Here is a 14,991-nt window from a genome sequence, read left to right as displayed (position 1 = left end):
TGAGAACAGGAATCAAACCTTGGAGATTCAGTGGCAAACTCTGAAGAAAACATTGATTCTGCCAGAGAGGCATGTGGTGAGGTTGTTTGTAAGGATAAAAAAATCAGAACTCCTTGGTGGACACAGGAGGTTAAAGAGGCAGTGAAGGAAAAGAAGAAAGCATACCAAAAGTTCCTGTCAAATAAGTCAGCTTGTGCTCTTAGAGAATATAGAGACAAATGCAAGAATGCTAAACACTCTGTAAAACTAGCTAAACAAAAGTCATGGGAGGACTTTGGCAAGAATATAGAAAATAAATATCAAGAAGGTGAAAAATATTCTGGAGGTTGTTGAAGAAGCTTAAGAATGGAGAAAAGAGTGCTATAAAAGGAATTAGAGATGATAAAGGTGACATGAAAACGGGAGAAAAAGATATCCTTGAAGTTTGGAGTAATTACTTTGAAAAACTGCTAAATGAAACAAGCAGTGATAACAGCACAGTGGTAAAAAACACTGACCAGGCATGCAGTCAGGAATACATATCCATACTTGAAGTAGAAAAAGCCATCAAAGGCTTGAAATGTGGAAAGGCAGCAGGAGTAGATGATATTCGACCAGAAATGCTGAAGTATGGTGGTATAAGAGTCTTACAGTGGCTGCACTGCATAGTTCAGAAAGCCTGGACAGAGGGACGAATTCCCGATGATTGGAACAGAGCTCTCATAGTACCCATATATAAAAAGGGAAATAAAACTGCATGTGAGAATTACAGAGGTATTTCCCTACTGAGTGTTCCTGGTAAGATCTATGCAAGTATACTCGAGAAACGGTTGAGAAGAATTGTGGAAGAAAAGCTTGGTGAAGAACAAGCTGGATTCAGGCCAAATAGAGGCTGTCAGGATCACATCTTCACTTTACGACAAATAGTCGAAAAAACATGGGAATATAACAAAGATCTGTATTTAAGTTTTGTCGATTTGGAAAAGGTATATGACAAGGTGCCAAGAGAGAAGCTATTCAATACGCTGCAGTTATATGGTGTCAATGGGGCATTATATCAAGCAATACTTAGTCTTTATTTGAGTTGTAAGTCAGCAGTTAGAATTGAAGGAAGTACAGGAAGATGGTTTAATGTTAAATCTGGTGTGAGACAAGGATGTATATTATCCCCTCTGTTATTCATTATCTATATGGATCACATTATGAAGGAAAGTGGTATTAAACATGATATCAAAATTGGAGATGTTAATGTCAGCTCTTTGCTTTATGCGGATGATGTTATACTTCTAAATAAATCGTCTGCAAGATTCTCTGACTAAATTGAATAGCTGTTGTAATAGATATGGTATGAAGGTCAGCAATAAAAAGACAAAGACAATGAAAATAAGCAGAATCATTGAAAATGTCAACTGTGTTGTGAATGGAGAACCTGTGGAACAAGTAAAACATTTCAGCTATTTAGGCACGATTTTTACTGAAGATGGTAAATTAAATATAGAAATAGACAACAGAATCAGCAAAGCTGGTATGGTGGGAAGTCAACTGAATAAATTCATATGGAATAAGAGAGAAATTAGTCGGAACACTATTAGCTGTATACAAGACAGTGTTCAAACCAATTTTAACTTATGGATCTGAGAGCTGGGTCAGAAGTAAAACACTTGACCAAAGACTAGAGACCACAGATATGAGAGTCCTGAGAAAGATTATAGGCGTGAACAGATGGCATCAATGGCAATATCATATTAAAAACGAGGATATTAGGAAAGAACTTGACATTGTCAGCATCCAGGAATGCGTTAGCAGAGCTAATCTCAGGTGGTATGGCCACTTAAACAGAATGGGTGAGGAAAGATTAGCAAAACAAGTGTTCTCTGCCAGGTTGGCAGCAAAACGACCCAGAGGAAGACCAAGATATAGGTGGATTGATACGGTACAAAGTGCTTTAGACGATAGAAATATAAGATCTGATAATGTTGGGGTATTGACAAGTAACAGACTGATTTGGAGGAAAATTGTAGATAGGAAATTAATAATGATGTAATTTTTTCATGTAGTACTATCATATCCTGTACACCCCTTGAGGGTACATGGCAGGAATTTGATGATGATGATACATCACATGCTATGATTCAAGATTTTTCTATAGTTCTCTATAAAGCAAATTAATAAAAGTGTGAACCTTAACGCAATCTGTGAACTAATCTCCGAACTAAGATTAAGAATATTAAAAAATAAAAAAAAATGTAGAACAGCGGGAACCATTTTTTTAAGATTTTGATTTTCATTAATTAATAAAATAACTTTGACAAAAATAATTATCTGGAATCAAGTTCTGGTAGAATAAAATGTATTGGCACGATAATTAGTAAAAAAAATATAAATAAAAATGAAATTTATCTTATAAGGTGATATAATATTTAAATGAAGAAAGTATGAAAGGAAGTTTATTTTGCACTGGCATTAAAAACAATTATATGAAAAAAGAAGTAGAAAAAATAAATATAACTTGTAGGTATTTAGTCTAATATAATTAAGAGTCCAGTTACCGAAAAAATGACAATCAACTGTTTCTGCTATAGGCTACTGAATGTAGCTATGCATCAGAGGTAATCTTGTTAAGCATTTTCTGCAGTGTGCAGGATCACTGCACCTTCTATAATGGCCACAATGACCAAATTGCACTGGCTTTCAACAGGTGGTATAAATTGTATCCAGGTTTTCTGGCCAGTTGGGAGGTTAATTGATGAATCAAAGGAAACATGATTTCTAAGCACAGATGGAGAAACAGATTTACTGAGGGATGAGGTTGTAAAGGCAGCAAAATATCCAAAAAACTATAAAAGCCTAGAAATGAATGAGATCAGTGGACAGATGTTTAAACATGGTGACGAGGTGATAATAGATGGCATGGAAGAAACGCAAAACACCAAAAGGACATGATCAATCCTAATACCTATTCAAAAAAAAAAAGGAAGCAAAATAGGCTGCAAAAATTATAAATCAATAGCTCTATAAGTCATGTAGGAAAAGTATTTATATTAACAGAAAGAATAGGGAAACTAATGGAAGAAAATCTAAATGATGAGCAAGCAGGATTTAGGGGAGATGAAGTACTGGGAACCAAATACTAATGGCAAGATTAACTGTGGAAAAAGCTCTGCATAAAAATGCTTATATCTGTTTTGTTGACTTTCAGAAAGCATTTGAGAGTACAGATCAAAGTGATGGCATTGACTGTACTTGAATCTAATGGAGTGGACAAAAATGTGATGTCTCTTGTAAAACATCAATAATAATAATACAGAGGCTGCTGTTAGAAACTATGGAGAAATAAAAAGATGATTCCCCAAAACACCTTCATCCTGCTTTTAGAAAGAACAATAGATGCCATAAAGGATAATATAAAGGAAATTTCAATTCAAGGTACTAAAATACAAATCTGAAAACAAACCCCAACTCAACATCACCAGAGTTAAAGATCGGTACTATCAACGTAAGAAGCCTGAATGGCAAAGAAATGGAGCTAGCTGAGGAATTAGATAAGTACCAGATCGACATAATAGGGGTGAACAAAAAAGACCAAAACTGGTGAGATCTTTCTGAGCAATAAATACAAAATGTTATATTCAGGCAATGACAATCAAGGAAAAGAAGGAGTAGCCATAGTATTCAACACAAAATACGAGGCTAATCTTCTTGAATGGCAGTCAGTCTCAAGTAGAGTAATGTGGGCAAATATGAGAATGGGGAACTGGACAATGAGACTTATTTGTGCCTATGGTCCCACAGAAGGTTCTACTAAGGTAGAAGTGGAGGAATTTTTTGAGGCTTTAGAAAAAGCAACTAATACAATGAAAAATTGGTCCTTGTTGGGGATCTAAATAGCAGAGTAGGAAATGATTGTGAGACATACAAAAATATTTTGGGAAAATTTGGAGAAAAGAGCAAAGCTAATAATAATGGCAAATATCTGTTGGATTTCTGCTCAGGACATGGACTGGTTATTACTAACACCATGTTCCAACATAAAAATGTGCAAATTCACATGGAGAGAAGAGGCTAGGAATAAGAAAAGTCTCATTGACTATGTTATTGTTGATAGTGATTTTTCTCCCTGGTACAGGACACCAGAGTGTACAGAGGATTTGAAATTGGAAGTGATCACTATTTAGTCTTGAGCAGGATAAAATTGAATTTCATATTGAAAAGAATAACATGTAAGAAAGTTTTAAAGCGAATAAAAGTTGAGCAGCTCTCAGATGTGAGCTGTAGACTAAAATACACAAAGATTATTGAAGAAAAAATGAAAGAGTTCGAGAACAGGAATCAAACCTTGGAGATTCAGTGGCAAACTCTGAAGAAAACATTGATTGATTCTGCCAGAGAGGCATGTGGTGAGGTAGTCAGTAAGGATAAAAAAATCAGAACTCCCTGGTGGACACAGGAAGTTAAAGAGGCAGTGAAGGAAAAGAAGAAAGCATACCAAAAGTTCTTATCAAATAAGTCAGCTTTTGCTCTTAGAGAATATAGAGACAAATGCAAGAATGCTAAACACTGTGTAAAACTAGCTAAACAAAAGTCATTGGAGGACTTTGGCAAGAATATAGAAAATAAATATCAAGAAGGTGGCAAAATATTCTGGAGGTTGTTGAAGAAGCTTAGGAATGGAGAAAAGAGTGCTGCAAAAGGAATTAGAGATGATAAAGGTGACATGAAAACAGGAGAAAAAGATATCCTTGAAGTATGGAGTAATTACTTTGAAAAACTGCTAAATGAAACAAGCAGTGATGACAGCACAGTGGTAAAAAACACTGACCAGGCATGCAGTCAGGAATACATATCCATACTTGAAGTAGAAAAAGTCATCAAAGGCTTGAAATGTGGAAAGGCAGCAGGAGTAGATGATATTCGACCAGAAATGCTGAAGTATGGTGGTATAAGAGTCTTACAGTGGCTGCACTGCATAGTTCAGAAAGCCTGGACAGAGGGACGAATTCCCGATGATTGGAGTAGAGCTCTCATAGTACCCATATATAAAAAGGGAAATAAACCTGCATGTGAGAATTACAGAGGTATTTCCCTACTGAGTGTTCCTGGCAAGATCTATGCAAGTATACTTGAGAAACGGTTCAGAAGAATTGTGGAAGAAAAGCTTGGTGAAGAACAAGCTGGATTAAGGCCAAATAGAGGCTGTCAGGATCACATCTTCACTTTACGACAAATAGTCGAGAAAGCATGGGAATATAACGAAGATCTGTATTTAAGTTTTGTCGATCTGGAAAAGGCATATGACAAGTGCCAAGAGAGAAGCCATTCAATATGCTGCAGTTATATGGTGTCAATGGGGCATTATATCAAGCAATACTTAGTCTTTATTTGAGTTGTAAGTCAGCAGTTAGAATTGAAGGAAGTACAGGAAGATGGTTTAATGTTAAATCTGGTGTGAGACAAGGATGTACATTATCCCCTCTGTTATTCATTATCTATATGGATCACATTATGAAGGAAAGTGGTATTAAACATGATATCAAAATTGGAGATGTTAATGTCAGCTCTTTTCTTTATGCAGATGATGTTATACTTCTAAATAAATCTGCTACAAGTCTGCAAGACTCTCTGACTAAATTGAATAGCTGTTGTAATAGATGTGGTATGAAGGTCAGCAATAAAAAGACAATGAAAATAGGCAGAATCATTGAAAATGTCAACTGTGTTGTGAATGGAGAACCTGTGGAACAAGTAAAACATTTCAGCTATTTAGGCATGATTTTTACTGAAGATGGTAAATTAAATATAGAAATAGACAACAGAATCAGCAAAGCTGGTATGGTGGGAAGTCAACTGAATAAATTCATATGGAATCAGAGAGAAATTAGTCGGAACACTAAATTAGCTGTATACAAGACAGTGTTCAAACCAGTTTTAACTTATGGATCTGAGAGCTGGGTCAGAAGTAAAACACTTGACCAAAGACTAGAGACCACAGATATGAGTCCTGAGAAAGATTATAGGCGTGAACAGATGGCATCAATGGCAGTATCATATTAAAAACGAGGATATTAGGAAAGAACTTGACATTGTCAGCATTCAGGAATGCATTAGCAGAGCTAATCTCAAGTGGTATGGTCACTTAAACAGAATGGGCGAAGAAAGATTAGCAAAACAAGTGTTCTCTGCCAGGTTGGCAGCAAAACGACCCAGAGGAAGACCAAGATATAGGTGGATTGATACAGACGATAGAAACATAAGATCTGATAATGTTGGAGTCTTGACAAGTAACAGACCGATTTGGAGAAAAATTGTAGATAGGAAGTTAGTAATAATGTAGTTTTATCATATCCTGTACACCCCTTGTGGGTACATGGCAGGAATTTGTGATGATGATGGTACTAAAATAAACAACTTGTAATTTGCTGATAAGTCGTTATTGAAGAAGATGAAGAGGAAGTAGAAAGAACAGTGCTGAAGTTAAGTGAACAAGGAAAGAGATATGGGAATGATGAACACTGATAAAACAAAAACAGTGATATCTGGAGAGAAGAGGATGAAAAAGCAATTAAAAGTCAACAGATAAGAGCTAGAAGAGGTTAGGAACTTTGCATATCTAGGGAGCAACATGAAGCATGATTTAGACTATAAGAAAGAAATAGGATCCTGGATAACAAAAGCTAAAGTAAACCCACAAGCAGTGTACAAGATATGGAAAAGTAAATCAGTGAGCCATTCCATAAAGCTGAGACTGATGGAAACATGCATATTCACAAGTGCTCTATGGTTATGGGTTATGGGTAATGATCAAGGACTCTGTAAGGCAAATATTGGCTTTGGAAAGAACACATTATCAAAAGATGCTTCGACTGGATAGATAAAAAGAACTATCACAAAGTAAACTGCAAAGAAAATCTAATGTATAAAATAGTTCAAAGGAAACTAATTTTTTTGGACATATCTGCAGAATGGATTAGTAGAAAGATAAAAAATCTTGATGCCTTATATAATGGATGGTATAAATAGAAGAAGGTGGCCAAACCGAGTGGGTAGATGATGTGAAAGAATGGTGTGGAGAAAATTTGCAGGAGTTGAGTTATCCGACAGTCGACAGAGAGAAGTGGTGCAGAATGGTGAAACAGGCACCCATGGGCAATGACGATAATGATGTGGAATTACAAAAGCAGGTGATTATGACAAACTGGGAAGTCAGGTAGAGTAGTGTTGTGGGATATAATCAAGTAATCTTTCAAAACAGCTGTAGCAGACTATATACTCAGGAGGATAAATTAAGTAGGAGTTGGATAAATGATTACTGAATTAATTCATTAATGATTAAATAAGTTATGAAGGGCATGCAAAGAAAATGGTGATCAGCAAGCCCATTCACACTACAAGAAACATGCCCAGTATGGTAAGAAGAATAATACTAATGAGAGGAAGATAGCTGATGAGGCCAAAAGAAATCCCAACAAGTACTATTACTATCTGGAAAGTAAGAGGAAGAATAACTTTACTGAGGATTAATGGCAGGAGGGTGATAGAAACAAATCAAATAGATGAGTTACAGAGTCACTTTTCAAATGTGTACCAACTAGGTAGAGATATTCCAGCATCAGAATGAAACAATGACTGATGGAAGAATAGAAACATTCTAGTAATACATATGCTCATGTGCTATCTAATCCCATGGTCACATTTGTGTTAAGGGCCAGCAATATCAGAAGCACATCCAATTCATTTGTTTCTATTCTGGAAGTTTATTTTTCACTTGGTTAGACTATAATAAATTTAGTTTAATCCTTTATCCAAATGTAAGCAAACAAAGTTTGCACTTGAAAATATCTTCAGGATGAGGTAAGGTAGTGCAACACCAGGCAACTCCGAGCAAAGGAGTTTGCTCAGAGATGCACTACCTTACCTCAGTCCTAGCGCAAACTTTGTTTGCTTACACTTGGATAAAGGATTAAACTAATTTATTATAGTCTAACCAAGTGAAAAATAAACTTCTAGAATAGAAACAAATGAACTGAAGGTGCTTCTGATATTGCAGGCCCTTAACACAAATGTGACCATGGGATTAGATGGCACACGAGCGTATGTATTACTAGAATGTGCAAGGAAATTGGCATCCCTTCTGACCAAGGTGTTTAATTTGAGACTTGGTTCTCGGGAAAGGGGCAAAGAGCAAATAGTGCCATCGCATAAAAGAGACCCCAAGATAGAAGTTGCAAATTATAGTCCAGTCAACATCTCAGAAGTGGTAGTGTGGTTAAAAGGTATTGGAGAAGTTGGTAAAGGACAGAATATTCAGAAACATGGTTTTATAAAGGGAGATCTTGCCTCAGTAGTTTGCTCACTGTTTTATAATCAAGTGACAATTTAGTCAGATGTAGAAAACGGCTATTCACTGACTGACATTGCTGGACTTTCCAAAGGCATTCAACAAGATTCCACATGGAATTGGGATACATAAATTGCAGCAAATAAGGATGGATGATGATGATTTAGACATGAGGGTGGTTGACTAGTGAAGTACTGTAGAACCCAGCACTTGGTTGTCTACGAATTAATTTATACATATATGATATAAAGAAATAATTTAAAGGGAAATATTCAGCTGCTTGCTGATGATGCAAAGCTCCTGCATTTTTAAGTGTTTTGTAATTTTCATATTTATGTCCTTCATTTTAGAAATTATGGACTTTACAACCGTGTTATAAATAACTTTTAATTTCCTGACGTTTTGATCTTCATATTAAGATCATCATCTGGAGTATATACAAATATACAAGGACAAACTGAGTTACATTATGCACAGTGAGCTAAAGAAACAATGATATAATCACCAGTTATTCTACTGGCATGACCTATAGTGAAAAAAAACAACGACTAATTAATTAATTATTTAGAAACTACATCAAAGCTAAATTCTATTTAAGATAACATGGGAAAAATATTCTTTCTTATAGATAGTCGTCTTTCAGTAACAATGATGTCCTATTTTTTAACATTACAATTGCTATTTTAGATTCAGGATTATCTACAGTGCTGTTTATAGTTAACTCTTACAGAGAAAGGTTCTGTGGATAGAATATGTGCCTTCCATATGCTTGGGATTTTTAGACCATCATTATTGTTCATATTGGGGTGGTTGATAATAATCTCACAGGCTTCCTTAAATTTACGTTCATTCCATGTTTTGGTGTGATGTAAACAACTGGTGCTTTTCCAGTCAATTCTATGTAAAGTGTTCAGGGCATGATCAGAAAGGACAGCTTCACCATAGTTATTATATTTAATGTGTCATTTATGTTCCTTTTGTCTGATAGGAATTGTGCATTCTGTTTCCCCTATATATGGTATATTACAGGTGCAATAAATATGGTATACTTCAGGGTGGGCTAGCAGAGGGAGTGGGTTTTTGGATGATTTGAGTATGCTTTTTAATTTTGCAGGAGGTTTAAAGGTGGCTTTGAGGTTGTATTTTTGTAGTATTCTGTTTCTTTTATCTGATGTCCCTTTAATGTAAGGAATGGTTATAGTTTTATTGTAGTCTGGTTTATCTTTGTTTTATATTGAGATCTTGTAGAGAACTTTGTTAATAGGTTTTGTCTGTAACCATTTTTTAGAAAAGAGTGTTGCTAATAACGAATTTAAAGTTATCAGCAATACATTTCTAAAAAATGGTTACAGACAAAACCTATTAACAAAGTTCTCTTCAAGACTTCAATATAAAACAAAGATAAACCAGACTACAATAAAACTATAACCATTCCTTACATTAAAGGGACATAAGATAAAAGAAACAGAATACTTCAAAAATACAACCTCAAAGCCACCTTTAAACCTCCTGCAAAATTAAAAAGCATACTCAAATCATCCAAAAACCCACTCTCTCTGCTAGCCCACCCTGAAGTATACCGTATTTATTGCACCTGTAATATACCATATATAGGGGGAACAGGATGCACAATTCCTATCAGACAAAAGGAACATAAATGACACATTAAATATAATAACTATGGTGAAGCTGTCCTTTCTGATCATGCCCTGAACACTTTACATAGAATTGACTGGAAAAGCACCAGTTGTTTACATCACACCAAAGCATGGTATAAATGCAAATTTAAGGAAGCCTGTGAGATTATTATCAACCACCCCAATCTGAATAATAATGATGGTCTAAAAATCCCAAGCATATGGAAGGCACATATTCTACCCACAGAATCTTTCTCTGTAAGAGTTAACTATAAACAGGACTGTAGATAATCATAAATCTAAAATAACAATTGTGATGTTAAAAATATGACATCATTGTTACTGAAAGAAGACTATCTGTAAGAAAGAATATTTTTCCCATGTTATCTTAAATAGAATTTAGCTTTGATGTAGTTTCTAAATAATTAATTAGTATTTTTTTTTTTCACTAGAGGTCATGCCAGTAGAATTACCAGTAAGAAAATCATTGTTTCTTTGGCTTACTGTGTGTAATGTAACTCAGCTTGTCCTTGTATATACTCCAGATGATGATCTTAATATGAAGATCAAAACATCAAGAAATTAAAAGCTATTTATAACATGGTTGTAAAGTCCATAATTTCTAAAATGAATGCTGATCATCGTGCAACACTAAAGGAAACAATTCATATTTATGTCCTTTTCATCTTGCTATGAAATCATGTATCCAAAATAATTTGAATTGCTATTTAAAATTCAGGAGCGAGCCACTTTAACTTTTCTTTTGATTATTCCAAAATCTCTGGTTATTTTCCTTGAACTTCAAGAAACTATTCTGAGCCCATCACTTTCAGTCAAATTCATGAAAATGAGTGTTTAGGAAAACTGTCCAATACCTTATGATTTCTTTCTACTCCGCTTTGTTTTTTATAAAAAAAAAACAAGGGACCACCTCAGGAAGTGTGAAAGGGAGTGATAAGAAGGGTGAGAAGCAGGTCTTGTTTGGAGAGTAGTAGAAGTATAGAATGGATTACCAGAGAATGCAGACTATAAATGATGTAAGGAATGACACGACAGACATTTAATGTGGACTATTTAATGAGTCACATGACTCCATGGAGATCCTGAATTATTAATCACAGTGCTCGAAATAGAGGTATCTCAAGCTCCTTGATCTATACAGTATGTTTTCAAGATAACAAAGCTCAATCTTGTTTGTAATTACCCTATGAATATTTGCCCTTAAAACGCTTAATTTTTCATTTTTAAAAGATCAAAAACTTTTGTTTTAATCAGTATCTATAATAAAAATTTTGGTTCTAATTATGAATACACACTTGTTTGATTTCTGTAAGTTCATTTGGAATGAACTTTTCTGAAAATAGGTGAAATATTCTTTAAGAACAATACCAAAATAAATATTCTAAAAATAAAAATAAAAAAATTATATGAATCTCATGGATACTTAAGACAATGCTTAAGATTATATCCAAGCCCTATAGAACAGCCTTAGCTCAGAAGTAGTGCGGCAGTGAAAGAACTTACATTTAACTAAAAAAATTGTATTAGTAGAACATAATATATCTGCAGATCATATTTAACAATATCAACAAATAATTGAAAAATAATAACGAAACTGTAGTGACTTGTTCCAGCAACTTCCTGCCACCTCGTATACAACAGTTATACTATTTTGGGAACTGGAATATGGCAGCTGCGAAAGTGGACTGTCTAATAAAGGGTGGCGATAAGATCCCAAATTCTATTCAAACGCAAAATATACTTAAATCAGGATTCGTATAAGGTTTCATCAAGTACTCAACAGTTTAGAAACAGAGAACTAATGCAATCTACCTTTTAAACACAAGAAGTGGGAAAATTAAAAGCGTACGTTAAAACACTTGTGGGCATCTAAAAATGTTTTGCTTTGTCACGAAAGCCATGGCCAAAGAAAGGGATCTTTTATAAATATTCACAGTAAAACGAATAAACTAAGTCAGTTTTGCACAAAATATACATATTTTTATATAAACGTCATGTAATATATACAATCATAATTATAAAAACAAATTTAGATTACCAATTTAAAAAAAGTTGAAACAAAAAAAAAAACACCAACTCACATTAATTCCCAACCGTTTCTCCAATATCCCAAGATTCAATACTTCTTCGCCAGACGCGCACCCTATTGAATATTTTTTCATTTATCATAGAAAATAATACATCGTATTGTAGGGCATAAGTATATAAACTTCGCTCGTTAGGAGTCGTTAATTTAAATCTTCTTTATTTGCTAGCCAATTACTTTTAGACTAGAATGGCAGTAAAAATTAATACGTAAATAGCTTATTTAAATTTAAGGCAAACCATAAGAAATTAAATTTAATCTTATCTTAAATGTATTTATGAATTCGATGAAAAACAGGTTCTCTTTTAACACGTGAATTAATAGCTATATTAGGAAAATTGCAATACTAAGTATACGCAGACCATTATTATTACACGAGACCTCCAGGGAGTCAGCAAATCATTAAGAGAGGCCACATCACCCAAATACCTTTCTTTGAATTCATTCACGCTCCCTGAGCTCAACACCAGAAACAAGCCATTCCAATCACGACAATTTTATGAGAGAAAAATCAAGTTGATGATTGCATTCATCCTCAAAATATCATCCAGTCCTGATATCTTTAACACTATCCTTTCCACTGTATTCACTGTATGTGTAAATCTCGGTAAAATAAACTGCAGCACATGGAGATGGATATAAAGTTGGTGAAATGGATAAGAGGGTGATTGATAGTGAGATATACTGTATATATATATATATATATATATATATATATATATATATATATCAGACAGTAGTTTATTCGGCAGTAGAGTCCAGTAGAAGGCCTGTGACTAGTCGCGTACTGCAAGGTTATGTTCTTGAGCCACTACTGTTTAATTTGTAAGTTAACGATATAGGAAAGGATCTGACAGCAACTATTCAGTTGTTTGCTGATGATGCAAAGTTAGGTAAATAATAGTTAATAAAAATGCTAAAATTTTGCAGGATTATTTAGATATACTGGTAGCATGGACTAAAAACAATGGTTATCAGTTTAATATGACAAAGTGGAAGGTTATGCATCATTGGGTGAAATATTACTAGTACACACTGATAACTGAACTCCAAGAAAATGAAAGGAATTCGGGGGTATTAGTGGATAAGGAGTTCAAGTTTAGAGGACATATTGCAAAAGTGATTAAAACAGCTAATCAAATTGCTTGGTGAGTGAAGAATATCCTGATGAGCAGCATTAAGCAGGTTGTTATACCTCTTTATAGAGCCTTAGTAAGACATCATCTTGACTACTGTGCACAGATCTGATCATCTGTGTTTCTTGACGATGAGGAGAGGATACCATTGTGGAGGCCAGATCTATGGAATGCACCTTATGGTGAGAGGTTGAAGAATTTTAGGTTAGAGAAATTGGTTGACAGACGGGAAAAGAATGATATCTTTGAGAAATACGATTACTGAAGGGTTTTACAAGATTAATACAGAGGATATTTTTCAGAACAGAATTGTGGTGGGAGAATTAGAGGCTAAAATTAAGAGTAATTAGCAGGGGCGTGAGTATTAGATTTTTTGCTTTTAGAGTGGTGAATGAGTGAAATGAGTTGCGAGAGCATTGTTGTGGGTACCACGACTGTGAATGAGTTCAAAGTTAAGTATGATTAGATATTGCGCGGGTGTTGGATAGTGCTTGGCATAATGTGTTAAGGACCTCCCTCGATAAGTCTAACGACTCCATGAAATTGTCCATATAATAATAATGGTTCAGGTGAGATTGCATTAAACCCATGTCAAGAGGCAAAACGACTTTCTTATCTCTCAAGTCAGTATTCGTTTCAGCATTGGCAATTATCCTCCAAGTAGTATTTCCAATATTTGCTATATGGCTGCAGAGTTTCAACTTATTATCTATTAAAACTCTTAAATCCTTAGCCTGTTCAGCTCTCTCTAGCAATCCCACCAGTATAATATGCCATTTGATTTTCGAATATAACAAAGTATATAATTTTTCATTTACTAACATTTAGCTGTGGTCCATTTTTACATGCCCATAATTCCATCCTATTCAAATTTTTCTATAACATTTTTATTTATTCTACAAGTACTATGTCAGTCACACACTTGATTATCTGTCTTTTTTGGCATCCTCATCAACCAGCAGCTGTATGTATTCTGACAAATCCTTCCCAATGTTAATGTAAAAAATGAAGAACAATGGACCAAAGACTGATCTCTAGGATATACCACTGGTCTATAAATTTGGTGGAGCCCAGCCCCATATGGGACTATTTGATATATGTCAAATATGGATTCGATTAAACAAGTTAATAGCTTATAATCCAATCCCATATCCTTCTACAGGTAACAGCTTCCATGCTATGTCCTTACAAAAGCCATAGCAAAGTTCGAAGGTATCCATTACCCTAGTCTTATTCAATTGTGTCCTTCCCTGAGTCTTATAATTTCATAATAAACATCATCCTTATGCACACGATATTCCTACTACATTCTTTCTTTTCCCCTCAAGAATTTCTTGATTATAAAGAACGCATATCAGTCTACCATTTAAGTATTTTAAAGACTTCTTATGCATTTCCGACATTCTTCCTTTCCATATAGCAACCGACACCATAGGACCAAACTTATTCTTAGTTTAGTTATCATTTCTTGCTCTGTAATTCAGCATGTAATTATTTTTAATGAAATATTTGTATACTGTGACCACTTACAGGCCATCACAGATGATCACTATTGCCAACTAGAGGCAAAAGAGTGTTCTCTTTAACTGAAATCATCCTTCAACATGAGTGGCAGCCGGTGAAAATTTTAAGTGGGGCTGCGGCATATACAAAAAAAAAAAAAAAAAAAAAATTCCTAATTAGTAACGAATTTATTAACAAATAAATTTCCATATTAAAAATATTTCATCCTCACCACGAACAAACACCAATAAGAAATGTTTAGTATCGATAGCAATGACAAGCGCAAACGAATAT

At 34.5% G+C, this 14,991-nt stretch overlaps 1 protein-coding gene across 3 annotated transcripts in view; it reads right to left on the bottom strand.

Annotated features, from left to right (window-relative positions):
* Window positions 1–12,106, bottom strand: part of LOC150092511 (serine/arginine-rich splicing factor 7-like) — a 74,427-nt gene extending 62,321 nt beyond the window's left edge. For 2 of the 3 annotated variants that reach the window (XM_090414764.1, XM_090414766.1), the window contains exon 1: window positions 12,054–12,106. The gene's annotated coding sequence lies outside the window, so the exon portion shown is untranslated. Of the gene's footprint in view, window positions 1–11,567; window positions 11,590–12,053 lie in introns of those variants that run through there. The other variant, XM_090414765.1, reaches the window with a different exon arrangement.
* Between the last annotated feature and the right edge of the window lie 2,885 nt (window positions 12,107–14,991).

The sequence above is a fragment of the Typopeltis vanoorti genome, chromosome 25, assembly GCF_054136105.1.
Source record: "Typopeltis vanoorti isolate ZY-2024b chromosome 25, IOZ_Tvanoo_1.0, whole genome shotgun sequence".
NCBI classification, from domain to species: domain Eukaryota; kingdom Metazoa; phylum Arthropoda; class Arachnida; order Uropygi; family Thelyphonidae; genus Typopeltis; species Typopeltis vanoorti.
This window is presented reverse-complemented; position numbering and strand designations above follow the sequence as displayed.